Source organism: Hippichthys cyanospilos, chromosome 6, assembly GCF_059441005.1.
Source record: "Hippichthys cyanospilos isolate Australia breed blue-spotted pipefish chromosome 6, RoL_Hcya_1.0, whole genome shotgun sequence".
NCBI lineage: Eukaryota > Metazoa > Chordata > Actinopteri > Syngnathiformes > Syngnathidae > Hippichthys > Hippichthys cyanospilos.
The window spans coordinates 161,272-180,065 of record NC_142374.1 but is presented as its reverse complement, the minus strand read 5'-3'; the positions used below and the strand labels follow the sequence as shown (position 1 = coordinate 180,065).

General features: G+C 44.5%; 1 protein-coding gene across 1 annotated transcript in view; it reads left to right on the top strand.

Annotated features, from left to right (window-relative positions):
• Nucleotides 1-4,260: 4,260 nt before the first annotated feature.
• Nucleotides 4,261-18,794, top strand: part of LOC148421771 (uncharacterized) — a 73,040-nt gene continuing 58,506 nt past the window's right edge. Inside the window, exon 1 of the mRNA XM_088417761.1 lies at nt 4,261-4,352. The gene's annotated coding sequence lies outside the window, so the exon portion shown is untranslated. The remainder of the gene's footprint in view (nt 4,353-18,794) is intronic.

The window sequence follows — 18,794 nt, the reverse complement described above, 5'->3', positions numbered from 1 at the left end:
ACCTTTATTGTGTGAAGGTGAAACCTTCACACTTATGTTTTTCTCCACCTTTATTATTGTGTGAAGGTGAAACCTTCACACTTATGTTTTTCTCCACCTTTATTATTATTGTGTGAAGGTGAAACCTTCACACTTATGTTTTTCTCCACCTTTATTATTATTATTTTTATTTTTTTTATTCCGACCGTTTTTTAGGTACGTTTCAACTCCTTCCCAGTTCATCCAATTCATGCCGTTCAAACTTCATATCATTCTACATATTCATGTTTAGTGCGGGTCTATTTTTCAAGTTTCAACTTTTCATCGTTTTCCTACAATTTAAGTTTTTGTACCGTAAAAATGGCCTAATGTTAAGTGAATGGGCTGGTCTTCGTGCTTTATTTTTAAACTTTAACGTTTTCGATATTTCCCATGTCTCCGTGGCTCATGGGATTTGTGTATCGCATTCGCACTTCATGTTCGTGGGTTCAATCCCAGGCTGCGTCATTTTTTAGTTGTGTGAGTCTTTTTTAGTTAGTGCGGGTCTATTTTTCAAGTTTCAACTTTTCATCGTTTTCCTACAATTTAAGTTTTTGTACCGTAAAAACGGCCTAATGTTAAGTGATTGGAGCGTTCTTCCTACTTCCTTTTAAAGCGTTCACGGTTTCGTCATTTCCCGTGGCTCAGACGTTCTGTTGACGTATATCTACTACATGTTCGTGCGTTCGATCCCCGCTGTGTCTTTTCACACATTCAGTGTTTTTTTTCAGTTAATTCAGTATTTTTTTTTGGTTTCAATTCCTTCCCAGTTCATCCAATTCATGCCGTTCGAACTTCATATCATTCCACATATTCACGTGAAGTGCTTTTTTATTTTTCAAGGTTCAACTATTCATCGTTTTCCTACAATTTTCCTTTATTTATACTATTCATATTTAAAGAATTTAGCATTTTCAAACTGTTCTTACTTTCATTTAATCTTTTCATTCCACAGTTGAACTTTTTTAAGTTTTTGAACTTTGTATTATTCGTAGTTCTTCATAGATTCACGTTCAAAAATACTTCATTCCCTATATTTCAAGCTTTCCCAGTGTGGTCTTACACTGCCCCCCAGTGGCCCAGTGGTAGAGTTGTCATCTTCAACATGTCCGTGTCCCGGTTCGGGCAAATCGCGTTTCACGTTTACAGTTCAACTTTCAGCTACAATTCAAGTTTTTGTACCGTAAAAATTGTCTAATGTTAAGTGAATGGTGTTGTTAAGAAGTTTCTGATTATACTTAACGATTTCGTGTTTGAATCGTTCTGTTATTACTATTTACGTCTGGACATGTTTCTCCTGTGGTCATGTGATCTTCCTAGCAACCGCCTAGCAACTAATCACAAGTTGTGTTTCATTCCTCCACTACCAATCAGGACTCTGTTTACACTATCATAGGTTGTTTTGCTCTTTCACCGGTAGTCGGCAGGTATCGTTGTAACGGACAGTCATTTTTTCTGCTTTCAATCATTCTGTGGATTATCTCATTCCTTTCATTATTATTCCGTGCGTCCATGAGAATGTAAGTACAGTTTGAATATGTTGTCCGTTCGTGGTTTTGGATACATGTTTACGTTTGCACTGCTTCACTTTGTCCATTAATGTCTTAAGTTGTTATTGCACCTAAGTTTGGTATAATTGCTAAAGGAAAATATACCGTACTTTTCATACTTCACTTTTAGTATTCACGTTAAAGTTTCATCCACAAAATGTGCATATTTGTCGCATGTTTGCCGTGTGTGCCAATGTGATCCTTACGCCGTAAGGGAGTGACGTCACCGCCCACTCAAATCTATTCGGCTCCATTAACCCTTTCCTACCTAACGCACATTTTGGAACGATTGGGTTGAATTCATTCTTCCTATCATTGTACGGTATGTTTGCCTGTGTTGTTTATGTTATTCTAAGCTAATATAGAGTCATGTGAGCATATGATGTAACATATTGTACAATGTTAGTTATGTTAGTTATCAATGTTTAGTGAATGTTCTCTGCTCTCCTTTGCAGAGACCACACACCCACAATCAAACATAGAACACACACAGAACACACAAACACAGAAACACACACACACCAACCCAGATAAATAAATAGAACATTATATACAAATAAAGAGTGGCATGAGAGTGTGCATCGTCTTTATGTTCTGCCGGACAACCTGATAAGATTGAGGATCCTCTGAATCAGTCAAGTACAGTCCTTTCAAGGAGGTCACAAGTTTGGACGCTACTCCGACACCTCCATTACAGGTGTGATTCAAAAACATGCAGGATACAAGCCCTCGAGGACTGGAGTTTGACACCTATAGTTTAGTTACACAAAGTAATCCATTTCCCATGTTGCCATCGGGCGGCCATCTTAGACCACTGAAGACTCCAACTCCAATCTGCCCTCATGGGCGGCCATCTTGGATATTTTATTAGACGTCTCATTACCTCTCACTACTGCTTCCACCTAGTACGGCATCTGGCTTGGTTAACTCAGCTTGATTCATACGTTTTAGTTTTTTTCAGTTTTTCAACTCTGTATTATTCACATTTCTTCACTGTTTCACATCAATCCACCTCATTCAATCCACCTCATTCAAATGATAAGCTCATTAGCAGGAGTTTAAAACTCCAGTCCTCGAGGGCTGATATCCTGCATGTTTTTGAATCACATCATTCACTTAACATTAGGCCTAATGTCACAGATTCACATTATTCCAGTTCAACTTTTCTCAGTTTGTTAACTATGTAGGATTCATAATTTTTCACAGATTCAAATCATTCTACAGTTCAACTTTTTTTCAGTTTTTCATTCATCTTCAAATTCCACGGTTCAACTTTTTTTCAGTTTTTCAACTTTGTATTCATATTTCTTCACAGATTCACACCATTCAATCGTTCCACATCATTCCACTTTTCAACTCCCAAACCTTCAACGGTTTCACCTTCACACGCAATTTCTTCAGAAATTGCACTTTTTCTAGTTATTATTATTATTTTTTTTTTTATTCCGACCGTTTTTTAGGTACGTTTCAACTCATTCCCAGTTCATCCAATTCATGCCGTTCAAACTTCATATCATTCCACATATTCATGTTTAGTGCGGGTCTATTTTTCAAGTTTCAACTTTTCATCGTTTTCCTACAATTTAAGTTTTTGTACCGTAAAAATGGCCTAATGTTAAGTGAATGGGCTGGTCTTCGTGCTTTATTTTTAAACTTTAACGTTTTCGATATTTCCTATGTCTCGGTGGCGCATGGGATTTGTGTACGGCATTCGCACTTCATGTTCGTGGGTTCAATCCCAGGCTGCGTCATTTTTTAGTTGTGTGAGTCTTTTTTAGTTAGTGCGGGTCTATTTTTCAAGTTTCAACTTTTAATCGTTTTCCTACAATTTAAGTTTTTGTACCGTAAAAACGGCCTAATGTTAAGTGATTGGAGCGTTCTTCCTACTTCCTTTTAAAGCGTTCACCGTTTCGTCATTTCCCGTGGCTCAGACGTTCTGTTGACGTATATCTACTACATGTTCGTGCGTTCGATCCCCGCTGTGTCTTTTCACACATTCAGTGTTTTTTTCAGTTAATTCAGTATTTTTTTTTGGTTTCAATTCCTTCCCAGTTCATCCAATTCATGCCGTTCGAACTTCATATCATTCCACATATTCACGTGAAGTGCTTTTTTATTTTTCAAGGTTCAACTATTCATCGTTTTCCTACAATTTACGTTTTTTATACTATTCATATTTAAAGAATTTAGCCTTTTCAAACTGTTCTTACTTTCATTTCATCTTTTCATTCCACAGTTGAACTTTTTTCAGTTTTTTAACTTTGTATTATTCGTAGTTCTTCATAGATTCACGTTCAAAAATACTTCATTCCCTAGTGTGGTCTTACACTGCCCCCCAGTGGCCCAGTGGTAGAGTTGTCATCTTCAACATGTCCGTGTCCCGGTTCGGGCAAATCGCGTTTCACGTTTACAGTTCAACTTTCAGCTACAATTCAAGTTTTTGTACCGTAAAAATTGTCTAATGTTAAGTGAATGGTGTTGTTAAGAAGTTTCTGATTATACTTAACGATTTCGTGTTTGAATCGTTCTGTTATTACTATTTACGTCTGGACATGTTTCTCCTGTGGTCATGTGATCTTCCTAGCAACCGCCTAGCAACTAATCACAAGTTGTGTTTCATTCCTGCACTACCAATCAGGACTCTGTTTACACTATCATAGGTTGTTTTGCTCTTTCACCGGTAGTCGGCAGGTATCGTTGTAACGGACAGTCATTTTTTCTGCTTTCAATCATTCTGTGGATTATCTCATTCCTTTCATTATTATTCCGTGCGTCCATGAGAATGTAAGTACAGTTTGAATATGTTGTCCGTTCGTGGTTTTGGATACATGTTTACGTTTGCACTGCTTCACTTTGTCCATTAATGTCTAAGTTGTTATTGCACCTAAGTTTGGTATAATTGCTAAAGGCAAATATACCGTACTTTTCATACTTCACTTTTAGTATTCACGTTAAAGTTTCATCCACAAAATGTGCATATTTGTCGCATGTTTGCCGTGTGTGCCAATGTGATCTTTCTGCCGTAAGGGAGTGACGTCACCGCCCACTCAAATCTATTCGGCTCCATTAACCCTTTCCTACCTAACGCACATTTTGGAACGATTGGGTTGAATTCATTCTTCCTATCATTGTACGGTATGTTTGCCTGTGTTGTTTATGTTATTCTAAGCTAATATAGAGTCATGTGAGCATATGATGTAACATATTGTACAATGTTAGTTATGTTAGTTATCAATGTTTAGTGAATGTTCTCTGCTCTCCTTTGCAGAGACCACACACCCACAATCAAACATAGAACACACACAGAACACACAAACACAGAAACACACACACACCAACCCAGATAAATAAATAGAACATTATATACAAATAAAGAGTGGCATGAGAGTGTGCATCGTCTTTATGTTCTGGCCGGACAACCTGATAAGATTGAGGATCCTCTGAATCAGTCAAGTACAGTCCTTTCAAGGAGGTCACAAGTTTGGACGCTACTCCGACACCTCCATTACAGGTGTGATTCAAAAACATGCAGGATACAAGCCCTCGAGGACTGGAGTTTGACACCTATAGTTTAGTTACACAAAGTAATCCATTTCCCATGTTGCCATCGGGCGGCCATCTTAGACCACTGAAGACTCCAACTCCAATCTGCCCTCATGGGCGGCCATCTTGGACATTTTATTAGACGTCTCATTACCTCTCACTAGTGCTTCCACCTAGTACAGCATCTGGCTTGGTTAACTCAGCTTGATTCATACGTTTTAGTTTTTTTCAGTTTTTCAACTCTGTATTATTCACATTTCTTCACTGTTTCACATCAATCCACAATCCACCTCATTCAATCCACCTCATTCAAATGATAAGCTCATTAACAGGAGTTTAAAACTCCAGTCCTCGAGGGCTGATATCCTGCATGTTTTTGAATCACATCATTCACTTAACATTAGGCCTAATGTCACAGATTCACATTATTCCAGTTCAACTTTTCTCAGTTTGTTAACTATGTAGGATTCATAATTTTTCACAGACTCAAATCATTCTACAGTTCAACTTTTTTTCAGTTTTTCATTCATCTTCAAATTCCACAGTTCAACTTTTTTTCAGTTTTTCAACTTGTACTCATATTTCTTCACAGATTCACACCATTCAATCGTTCCACATCATTCCACTTTTCAACTCCCAAACCTTCAACGGTTTCACCTTCACACGCAATTTCTTCAGAAATTGCACATTTTCTAGTTATTATTATTATTCCGCCCTGTTTTTCGGCACATTTCAACTCATTCCCAGTTTATTTAATTCAACTTGTTCCATTTTCATGCTATTCCACTTATTTAGGAATGAGGGGCTTCCATTTTTCACATTCCAAATATTCACAGTTTTCCCAGAATTCCTGGTTTTCCACCCCAAAAATTTCCATTGACTTACATTGGGTCATTTTTCATTTCATTATTACAGCTTTCCCTTTTCATATTTTCAATATTTAACTCATTCATCTCGTCTTAGGGATCCTTCCCATCATTCCAGTAATTAATACATTTCAATATTTTCCCATAATTCAACACTTTTCCATCTTTAAATATTCATAATTCATTTCCAATGGGAGGGCTTCCCATTCGTTCCCAATGGGAGATTGAACAATTCACATTTTGAGCTTTCCTTTTTCATATTCATAACAATTAATTCATTCATTCTGCCTTATGGCTCATTCCAATCATTCCTATAGTTTATAAATATTCATATTTTCCCATAATTCCATATTTTTCACCTATAACAATTCATAATTCGTTCTCAATGGCAGATTTAACATTTCTTATGTGAAGCTTCTCCACTTCACATTCACATCATTCAGTTAATACATTTCAAACTCAACATTACTCATTCATACCTTCCAGTAATTCATAACTATTTTAATAATTTTACCCATAATTCCTCATTCCCATTTTCCTCACCACCGTTCCAACTTTAATCGATTCCCGCCATTCCATTGGTCTATCCATTTTTCTCTTCGCATGATTAAAATATTACCCACAATTCCACTTTTTCAGTTTTTCCTTTATATCTTTGCCATTTTTCATCCGATTTTTACCGTTCCAACTTTACTTGATTCCCCCAATTCCAGCCATTCCATTGGTTTATCCATTTTACTCTTCCCATGATTCAAAAATTACCCACAATTCCACTTTTTCAGTTTTTCCCTTGTATCTTTGCCATTCTTCATCCGATTCCTAAAGTTCCAACTTTAATCAATTCCCCCAATGCCCCCCATCCATTTTTACCCACCATCCTGGGCACATCTGGTGGGCACATCTTTGCCATTCTTCATCCGCCATTCTTCAATCGCGTTTCAACATCGCGTTTCCCGTTTACAGTTGTTTTTTCTCTTCTGCTTTTACTTCGGATCATCCACACTTTTTTATGATTCAAACATTCGTTTTTGTTTTCAGTTTTCAACTTTGTGTTTTTCATAGTTCTTCACATTAACATTATTCCACAGTTCAACTTTCAGCTACAATTCAAGTTTTTCTACCGTAAAAATGGCCTGATGTTAAGTGAATGGTGTGATTCAAAAACATGCAGGATACAAGCCCTCGAATGACTGGAGTTTGACACCTATAGTTTAGTTACACAAAGTACTCCATTTCCCATGATGCCATCGGGCGGCCATCTTAGACCACCGAAGACTCCAACTCCCATCTGCCCTCATGGGTGGCCATCTTGGATATTTTCTTCGACGTCTCATTACCTCTCACTACTGCTTCCACCTAGTACAGCATCTGGCTTGGTGAACTCAGCTTGATTCATACATTCAGTTTTTTTCAGTTTTTCAAACTTTGTATTATTCAAATTTCAAGCAGTAAAAAAACTGAAAAAGTTTGATTAGGGATCATTTTTAAACTTCTGTTAATGAGCTAATCATTTGAATGAGGTGGATTGTGGATTGATGTGAAACAGTGAAGAATTGTGAATAATACAAAGTTGAAAAACTTTGTATTTTCTCTTCTGCTTTTACTTCGGATCATCCACACTGTTTTATGATTCAAACATTCGGTTTTTTTTTTCAGTTTCTCAGTTTTTCAACTTTGTAGGATTCATAATTTTTCACAGATTCACATCATTCTACAGTTCAACTTTTTTCAGTTTTTCATTCATCTTCAAATTCCACAGTTCAACTTTTTTTCAGTTTTTCAACTTTGTATTCATATTTCTTCACAGATTCACACATTCAATCGTTCCACATCATTTCACTTTTCAACTCCCAAACCTTCAACGGTTTCACCTTCACACGCAATTTCTTCAGGAATTGCACATTTTCTAGTTAAACGAGCGGTCCATCGGACCTTAAACGTGCGGTCCATCGGACTTTAAACGAGCGGTCCATCGGACCTTAAACGAACGGTCCATCGGACCTTAAACGGCTGGTCCATTGGACCTTAAACGTACGGTCAATTGGACTTTGAACAAACAGCCTGACTTAAAAAAGAGAAAGTTTAACATCCGGTGCACAGTTACTGATCATTTCTGTGATGTATGAGTGTGGAATGAATGTGGAGTGGTTGTCCTGAGTGACGGGAAATCTAAAACTGGTGAAACGGTCGTGAGTACAAACACCTGGAGGTATCCGCCTTTCGAGGTAGAAGCTCGGTATCCGACACGACACCAGGCACGTAGCATTTCTCCCGTGACGAAGGAAACATATTTAATCATGAGAACAAAAAAAAAAATAAGTCCTCCGAGGCCGCAACTCGGCCCAAGGAGGCAAAATGGGAAAAGGAATGTTGTTGTTTTGTGGATGAATTGAAGGAAAAAGTACGTCGGGCAGAGATAGATAGCAAAGAAAGTACTAAGTATGTGGAAAAACGGAAATTCCAATACGGTTTTTCAGGAGACGTGGAAGATTGTGGTGGATAGGAGAAAGTGTTGCGGAAGTTGTAATTGAAGGACAGGCAAAGGATTGAAAACAGTGATGATTAACAGTGGTTTAAATGCAAGGCTTTAGTTGATAGAGCCAAACCGAAACGAGTATGGAAGGTGGCTGAGAAAAAAAGGAAAGCAGATGATGATTTGACCGCAGCCACTAACCTGTCGGCAACTAACACAGCCAGACAGTAAACCCAAATTAACGGTGGAAAACAGACACCAACAATTCGTACCTGAGTTTACCACCATGTTCTTAAACCCAGACACCTGAGGTTTTCAGAGGCGGAGTTGACAACCAGGCAAGACCGTGGCCACGGCAGTAAGACCCTTTTCGGGACTGGGTCTCAGCTCCACATCTGAGTACTGAGGGTTGACATGAAGCCAAAGGAGTGATGCCATTTGAGAAGTTGTGTGAAAAACATGTGTCTTGTACGTGCTTAACAAAGTCCGCATATACGTTGTAAACTGCATGTTGTGTGATGTGGATCTGCGTGTGTATCTGTCAGTTTGCTGGTGTGTAACTATTGGTGTGTTACATGTTTGTATGTTAGATTGTTAGAAATAAACAATGATATTTGTTGAAATTTGGCTAAAATACATTGTTAGATCGGGCTTGATCTAGTCTGCATGGTTAAAAGTCAAAATGACAAATTTGAGATGGTTTCAAACCTGAGGTTTGTGGGCAGAAACTGGTCCATTCACAGGGTTAATTCTCAGCACACAGGTGAAATGAGAAATATGGAAAAATATATTATGGGATCAGTTGAGACTAAATTAAGAATTAGGATGTTTTCAAATGCTAGATTAACTGGCAATGAATAATTAATGGTTGATACACAAAATACACAAAGTTGTTGTGTTATATGTGAGGCTATGCCAGGGGTGGATAGCCAGATGACGTTGAATTATAAATGTTGTTTTTTCATAGCTTAATAACATGTTGGCATGTTGTCGTATGATAGCCAGCTTTGGAGACTGTGGTATGAAAATGAGAAGTGATTGTGAGTGTAAGCCTGTGAAGCTTGCTCTGTTGAAATTTTCACACAGTTTGCTGCATGTGTTGCTGTTATTGTTGTTGTCACAGTTGTGAGAATTGTCGTTTTTGCTAAAGTTGATTTTGTTGTTGTTGCTTTTGTTGTTCTTCAAAGTGGAAAATATTTTAAATTGGCAAATTGATAGAGACCACTGAATTTGTTAGAACAAAGCTGAAGAAAAATTTCAAATAGCAAAATCGATAAAAGAGAAAAAGTTGAATCTGGAAATAGCAGCAGCCACTAAATGACCTGTAGAGAAAATAAAACAGCCAAGTAGACACCAAACAAAGCTGCTTGCGAGAATTGCAGATAACGGGACAAACAGAGGCGCGGAGAGCAGGGGTGGCAATCAGAGGCCTCTGCCTCCCTTTTTGACCGCGACTGCAACCTTTTGTTTTTGTAATTTATCCTCCACTTTCTGAAAACAGGAATGCGACCCTTCTCTACCAACCACACCTGTATAGAAAATTGCATAGATACGTGATAGAGAGTTGTTTTTCATGATCCAAGTAGCAAACCCTGCATGTTAAGACAAACGGAGGCAGAAAGGGCAGAATTATTTTTGTATACTGGCCCTGCTCAAAAAAACAAGTACGCAAAAGCGGAAGAAAGCCTGGCACCTTACAAAATATGAATCTAAAAGGTAGAAGATTGATGCCTTATATGTAATAATTGTTTGGAGAGATTAGCATGATAGGATCAGATCTTACAGTAAAATAGATTCAACTGTGCAAAAGGAGGATGAACCAGTTGATATGTTAATTGTTTGATATAGTATAGTTTGCAAGAGTTTTCTAAAAACAAATCACATTATGGTAGATAATGGATAAACAGGCTGAAAATATTGACAGCAGCTGAAAAAATGCAAGGCTAAAGGAACTATACTACAAACAAAAATGTAGATGTGAGTGACCTCCAACACTCAGAGATTAGATAAATCGACTACTCAGCTGAGAGTGGAGTAGAAGAAGAAAAGTAGAAGAATGTAGGGGAGAAAACAGACATTCTGGTGTGATGGAGAAGAGGAAGTGCATTGTGTTGGAAACAGGAATTGTGGTAGCGGAAAAGAAGGATGTAAGAGAGAGTTGAAAGACAAAATTGAATGCATTAGAATGTTGGCGTTGTGGCAAGAAAGATTTTCGGCAAGTGGAAACAAATGGAAGAAGGTTGGCAGAACTAATGAGATAAGGATGGCAGAAATTTTTACTGACAGACAAAAGGAGGCCATTGCAAAAGCCCAAAAACACAGACTAAAAGACAAATGATGTCATTTTTGAGGCTGAATAATTATTGAAACATATGGATTCCAAAAATTGTTTTGAATTGACTAGGCCACTGTTTGATCTCAGTTATGAAAAAAGCTGACGAGGCATTTTACAGTGTGAAATTGGAATTGGTTTAATTCATCCGTATTGACACTACCAGATTACAGCAAACCATTTGAGCAAAGAGTGACCGCTAAACAGGGATTCATGACTTCAGTTTTGTTGCAGAAGCATGACGGTGTCATGGATTTTGGGTTGTGGGTTTATTTTGAGGGGTTCTGTTCCTTTGTTTCCGTATATAGTTCCTGTTCCCGCTCCGGTTGCGTCTTTCTGCGTTTAGTTTTGATGTAGTCCACCTGTCCGTGTTACCCGCCCCTCGTGTCCTCCAATCCGCTCCCTTTGCCTGTTGTCTCTGCCCAGCTGCCGTGTGTTTGTTTGATTAGAGCTGTATGTATTTAAACCTGGTTTTCGTTACAGCCCGCGTCGGAACATTGTCTCTGTCACGTCATGTCATATTGTCTCTATCGTATTGTTGTCTCGTAGTCCCGTCTTGCCCCGAGTCCCTCAGCTCCGTGTTTTCCTGCCAGCCTGTCCATAGTGTTTTGCTTTCTGTTTTGCCAGCCTGCCTGCGCCCTTAGTTCGAGTTTTTTGCCGTCCTGTTTTTCTCGCTTTTGTTCCCGTTCGTTTATAAATAAATGGATTTAATCAACCCCCTGTCCCGACGCTCCCCTGCTTTTGGGTCCTCCTCCTCTGCAACCATGCCGGCCTCCTCAACCGCCGTACTCCCCCGTGACAGAATGTTCCGACCAGCACAGGACCCAGCGGGAAGTCCGCGTCGGCGGACTCGACGCCGCCGCCCCGCCCGCATCCGTTCTCAGCCCGCCGGTCAGCCCCGTTCCCCCAGTGTGAGACCTCTTGTTTTTTCTTCCGTGTTTCTCCCCTCCGAGTCCGCGTCTGTCCCCGCTTCTGATCCGCCCTCCGCGTCTGTTACTTCCGCGTTTCCCTCGTGTTCCTCCGACCTCCCATACGACACGATTCTGTCCCCGCACGTTTTTTGTAGTTCCGATTTTTCTGATTTGCGTAGTTCACCTTCTGTCCGCACACCCGATCACCCTTCCTCTCCTGTTCGCGCACCTTACTGTACGTTGGACTCAGATTTTTCCGATATCGAGGATTGCCCTCCTTTCGTCACGTTTCGTTCCAGTACCGGTCCGGATTTTGTTTACCCGCGTCCCTCTTCCTTCGACACTTTTTATCATATTCCGTATTCGAGCCCGTGCACCTCTTATGATTTTGATTCAGATTTTGATTTTCCGTCCAGCCAGTCATTTTACAGTCCGTCCGAAGACTCAGATTCAGAGCCCCCATTTGACCGTGACCTTTTCGTGGGCTCCCGGTTGGCATTTCGTGGCCGCCGGTGGAGGGGCCCGCAAAAAGGCCACCGCCCCAGTTACCACCAGAACCCATCTGTTCAGTCTCCTGTCAGTTCCGATCCGTTCCCTCCTGTCTCTGTGTCCCCCTCTTGCCGCGCCCTGCCTACTTCCTCCTGTCCTGTACCACCCTCTTCTTGCACCCTATCCCAAGCTCCTGTCGCGTCTGTACCACCTGTCTCTGTTCCCCAACCTTCCTGCCGGCGGGCTGAAGCGGCACCTGCCCCTGTCCCTGCGCCAAGACGGCTACCCACCCCTGTCCCTGCGCCAAGGCGGCTACCTGCCCCTGTCCCTGCGCCAAGGCGGCTACCTGTCCCTGCGAGCCGGCGCCCGGCCTCTGTGAACCCTGCGAGCCGGCGCCCGGCCTCTGTGAACCCTGCGAGCCGGACCCCAGCCTCTGTGACCCCTGCGAGCCGGGCCCCGGCCTCTGTGACCCCTGCGAGCCGGGCCCCGGCCTCTGTGACCCCTGCGAGCCGGGCCCCGGCCTCTGTGACCCCTGCGAGCCGGTCCCCGGCCTCTGTGACCCCTGCGAGCCGGGCCCCGGTCTCTGTGACCCCTGCGAGCCGGGCCCCGGCCTCTGTGACCCCTGCGAGCCGGTCCCCGGCCTCTGTGACCCCTGCGAGCCGGTCCCCGGCCTCTGTGACCCCTGCGAGCCGGTCTCCGGCCTCTGTGACCCCTGCGAGCCGGTCCCCGGCCTCTGTGACCCCTGCGAGCCGGTCCCCGGCCTCTGTGACCCCTGCGAGCCGGTCCCCGGCCTCTGTGAACCCTGCGAGCCGGTCCCCGGTCTCTGTGAACCCTGCGAGCCGGTCCCCGGCCTCTGTGAACCCTGCCCGTCTGCCTCCCAAGCCAGTCGCCCGTCTGCCTCCCGAGCCAGTCGCCCGTCTGCCTCAGTCATCCCAAGTCAGTCTCCTGGCATCCCCGCCGTTTCTGATTGGCCCCCAGTGGCTGTCTCTGTCCAGCCGGCCGTTCCCTGTGCTGCCAGCCACGGCGCCGCAGCCTCAGCCTGTTGAGCCACCAGCCACGGCGCCTCAGCCTCCTGAGCCGCCAGCCTCTGCGCCGCTGCCACAGCCTCCTGAGCCGCCAGCCTCGGCGCGGCAGCCGCAGTCGCCTGGGCTGTCAGCCATGCCACCATTGCCGCAGACGACAGAGATGCCAGACGGTCCCCCGTGGTCGCCCCTGTCCCAGGTCAGTCTCGTGCTCTCACTCGTGTCTGTGGCCTGCACCCAGTGGCTGTTCCCTGATGGCACCCCGACGACGCCTCCGCACCTGCCTGACGGCGTTCAGCCGACGCCTCCGCACCTGCCTGACGGCGTCCAGCCGACGCCTCCGCACCTGCCTGACGGCGTTCAGCCGACGCCTCCGCACCGGCCTGACGGCGTCCAGCCGACGCCTCCGCACCGGCCTGACGGCGTCCAGCCGACGCCTCCGCACCGGCCTGACGGCGTCCAGCCGACGCCTCCGCACCGGCCTGACGGCGTCCAGCCGACGCCTCCGCTCGGGCCTGACTGAGTCCAGCCGACGCCTCCGCTCTGGCCTGACTGCGTCCAGCCGACGCCTCCGCTCTGGCCTGACGGCGTCCAGCCGACGCCTCCGCTCTCGCCTGACGGCGTCCAGCCGACGTCTCCGCTCTCGCCTGACGCCGCCCTGCTGACGCCTCCGCTCTCGCCTGACGCCCCGCCTGCCGATCTTCAGGGGCAACCGGGATACAAGCCTACCTGGGGTGGCTTGCTGTTCGCCATCGGGCGCCCAGGTCGCCCGCCTGACTCGGCCCGCCGGGCACATCTGCTCTGGCGTCCTGGCCGCCCGCCTGATTCGCCTCGCCGGGCGCCTCTTGTCTGGCGTCCGGGCCGCCCACCTGACTCGGCCCGCCGGGCACATCTGCTCTGGCGTCCTGGCCGCCCGCCTGATTCGCCTCGCCGGGCGCCTCTTGTCTGGCGTCCGGGCCGCCCACCTGACTCGCCCCGCAGGGCACCTTTCGTCTGGCGACCGGGTCGCCCGCCTGACTCGCTCTGGCGACCGGGTCGCCCTCTGGACTTTCCCCCTCGGGTGCATCCCGTTTGGCACCAGGGGTGCCTTTGGACTGTTTTTGTTTTTCTCCTGTGCCCTCCTCCGGTCCCCCTTCCGCCCACCCTGCCTCGGTTTTGTTTGCTTGTCGGTTTGTTTTTGGGACGTCTGGGATCCGTCCCTTGAGAGGGGGGTTCTGTCATGGATTTTGGGTTGTGGGTTTATTTTGAGGGGTTCTGTTCCTTTGTTTCCGTATATAGTTCCTGTTCCCGCTCCGGTTGCGTCTTTCTGCGTTTAGTTTTGATGTAGTCCACCTGTCCGTGTTACCCGCCCCTCGTGTCCTCCAATCCGCTCCCTTTGCCTGTTGTCCCTGCCCAGCTGCCGTGTGTTTGTTTGATTAGAGCTGTATGTATTTAAACCTGGTTTTCGTTACAGCCCGCGTCGGAACATTGTCTCTGTCACGTCATGTCATATTGTCTCTATCGTATTGTTGTCTCGTAGTCCCGTCTTGCCCCGAGTCCCTCAGCTCCGTGTTTTCCTGCCAGCCTGTCCATAGTGTTTTGCTTTCTGTTTTGCCAGCCTGCCTGCGCCCTTAGTTCGAGTTTTTTGCCGTCCTGTTTTTCTCGCTTTTGTTCCCGTTTGTTTATAAATAAATGGATTTAATCAACCCCCTGTCCCGACGCTCCCCTGCTTTTGGGTCCTCCTCCTCTGCAACCATGCCGGCCTCCTCAACCGCCGTACTCCCCCGTGACAGACGGGAAACTGAGGCCAGTCAAATTTTACTCTGAGGAATTGGATGCAGTTGCTGGGCCAACCCCTGAAGGCGTTCAGGTGGTGCTGGCCGCAGCATTGGCAGTGGAGGCTTCAGTGGAGGTTGTGTTGTTTCACCCCCTCACGTTGAGGGTTCCCTATGTATTTGTTTTGTTGCTGGAAACCCCCCCCCCTCCCAAAATGACACTCTTATCGCCTGCATGACATTTATATTGCACCGCGTTACTTGTATCACAGGGACACATTATAATTGTTAGATGTGGAGCATCAAACCCAGCGACACCTTTGCCCACACCTGTAGACGGCACCCCACACGACTGTGGAAGCCACGCCCAAATTTCCACCAAACCAAGACCTGACCTGAATGACACCCCTCTCCCGACTGGAGAAGTTGTGTTTTTTCTTGACGGTTCAGCTAGCAAAGGGGAAGACGGCCGCAAAAGGGTGGGATATGTAGTAAATTTTGTTTTGAGGAACATTAAAATCGACATGTTAATTGCAAGCAGATGAATTGGCCGCGCTAATCAAAGCGTGTGAAATTTTTGAAAGCAAAGATGTTACAATATGGACAGACAGCGTGTATGGCATGTGTTTTATCATCTTTGGGCTAACTGCGGCTTCCAAACCATAACAAGAAAAGAAATGACCAAATTACAACAGGAAACCGATTAGGCAAACAAAGCAGCCAAAGAAACAGTCATAGGTGTGCCCACAGTTGCCAAAGCACAAGACAGCCGCGTTGAAACACTACATGATGAACAAGACACACAGACCATCTTGATATCAAGGAAAACATCAGCTCCTAAACTGTAGCAGCAAAAATGGCTAAATAAAGGAGCATAACAAGATGTTGAAGAAAAAAGTAGATTGGCGGTTAGAAAACCATGATTACTAAAATTTTCATTTGAATGAGCAGCAAAGTTGACACATGAGCTTGGCCATGTGTCAACAGGGGGGAATATGTATGATCAGTTGTATATGGATTCACCTTTTATACTCAAAATGTTTGTGGTTTTGGAAATGTTGTGATATCTGTTTTTGCAATAATGCGCAAGTTTATTTGTGACCACATAGAGGCAAATTTCTAGAACCACCCGAAGCATTTCATATGATATATATGGATGAGAGTAATTAGAAGTGACAATTGATTACATTTTGTGAAAAAAGCTGTTACAAAAGTTAGAGAACTGTTGAATATCAGGAGGGCTTGTTGAAAGAACGAATGGGACAGTCAAGGCCATACGCATAAAAACAATGCAAGTGATAAAGAGACAGCGACCAGATTGCATTCTTATTGTGGCCACAGAAATGAGATTTGTTCCGCTGAAGAAAAAACTTTATCACCATTTGAAATAGTAAATGGAGGATCATATGGACTAGCAGACTTAACCCATGACCAGCCACCTAGTGGATGTTTTTTTCCAGTTCACATGAAAAGACTGTTTGGCACAAGGGAGATGCATAAGCACAATGACTGGCCAGTGTGTTCTATCCTACAGAAAACCCGGGTCCAGATCGGAGACCATGTGTTCCTCAAGGTGCTGACGACCTCGTTGGGACAGTGAATGCTGGGATGGCCCGTTCCAGATGATCGCAGCGACACCAACTGCGGTGAAAGTTGAAGGACGCGACGGGTGGATCCACCAGTCGCAGTGCAAGATCCTTCGACCCCCTGCTGACGGGCCTAGCGACGCCAGTCCCTCGAAGTGAGGATCAGCACCCCCGAGTGCACGGACGGTGCACCAACGAAAGACCACAGTGGGAGAAAGGGTTTTTGTGGTAAACACACCCCTCTCAGGAGAATGGCCTGTCCGCCAGCACTCCTCCGAGCAGCATGCTGCTTGATGCTGGGCGGCGCTCTTGTGTCCGGACGACCAACAACGCCCACCTCAGACAGACAGCGTTTGCCCACCAGCGTCATGGGCAACCTCCAGCTCCAGACGGACATCACGGGAACAGCGATAAACGCTACGTTTGTTTCAGTGTTGAGAACTCCACCCATTGGTCCAAATGCAACACTGACAAACCACCAGTCCCAAACACCAGACAAACTTCCGTCTATTTTTGATGCGATTGGCAAATCGCAAATTGATTGACAAAGCAAATGCAGCGGGTTCGCATTTGCCATATTTGGTGCTCTATTTCCAGTGACTGTGTACAAACACACCGATTTTTTTCAATGATGTCAATCATAAAGTATACTCGTCGACTGATATAACGGACGCACCTTATAAATATACCTTATAACGCACACAGCTTCACAACTACATGCTACTTCACTTATGACTATTCAAAACAGACAGGCACTCGACATGACTGGCAGAAAAGGGTGGCGTGTGCAAGCTTTTGCCATCAGGTGAATGTTGCGCATTTATTCCTTCACACACTTTGTCTAATGGCTCGTTGTCTGAGACACTGACACTGCTCAGGGAGTGCAGACTGAGGACTCTTAAGTATGGAGGGAGTTGAAGCTCAACCCCTTCCTGCAGTGGTTGCAGGACTTCTTAGGCAAATGGAAGGGCGTGGCTGTAGCCATTGCTTCTGTCATCATCTGCATTCTCTGCATAACTTGCGGTGTGCCCTTGTGTAAGACCTGTGCCACCAAAATCATGGATGCTGTTGGGGTTAGCAGCGCAAGTGACCGTGACCATGACTGACTATCAACCTATTGACTCTGACGACGATTCAACAACTGTCTGAACCATTCAAGATGCACCTACGGAAAAGATTTTAGACATAGGATGTTGATATGGTTTGTGATGTGTATATACATGTATTGGACCAAAAGGAGCTTTAGCTTTTGCTTTTTCTATTTTTCCTTGTAACAAGCTCTTGCTTGGGAAGGGTTTCTACCTTTTCCCACTGGGTTTTTGGGTAGTTTTCTTCCCACTCAAGCAATAGCTTTCGACATCGTTTGATGTGTTTTAATAATGATAATCAGGGGGGATATGTGAAGGGAATCATATATTAGGTTGTTATCATTATGTGGTTATTTCATTGTTACCCATTTATGCAATCCTAGTTCATCTTGACCCTGTCCTTAGATAGAGCTGTTGACGCACGAAAGTGTGAGCCGGGACCTTGGCCCAGCTGCCGGTGGCGCCCGGCTGGCTCTTTTGTTGTGTCTTGTAATCTGCTATGCTTTTGCTCAATAAAAGCCAGGGGGGGGACGGCTGGGCAGTGAAATTAGCGTTGGAAGACCCACGAGTTCATTTGCCCAAGCTTTTTTCCCTATGCCCGGCATAGAAAAGTCAATCTTGGCTGGTCTGAGTTACTCTTTTTGCTGTTTAAGCAGCTAGGCTTGTCCTAGTCTTCTTTTCTGAGATTTCTCTGACAGATACCTCCTTTTGTGTTCAACCTATACTAGTCGTTCCAACTTAAGGTGCTTCCCATAATTGGTAAGTCTGCTTAGAACACCCATGCATGAAACATTTTCAATTTTTTTCTCCATTGTTTTACCCATAATTCCTTATTTCATTGTTCTCACCAACATTTTGTAATCATCTATCTTCACCATTCTTCATCTGATTCTGACCATTCAAACTTTAATCGATCCCGACAATTCATTGGGTGTCTCAATTTTCCTCTTCCCATGATTCCAAATTTTCCCACAATTCCACATTTTGGAATCGTTGGAATCATAACGAACCAATTCATTTTCAATTAGGTCATTCTTTGTGTGTGCGTTCAGCCTTTGTGGAAGACTATTTAGCTACACAAAGTACTCCATTTCCCATGAGGTCGTCAGGCGTCCATCTCAGATACTTGACTACATAAACTGAGACTCCATTTACCAACAAC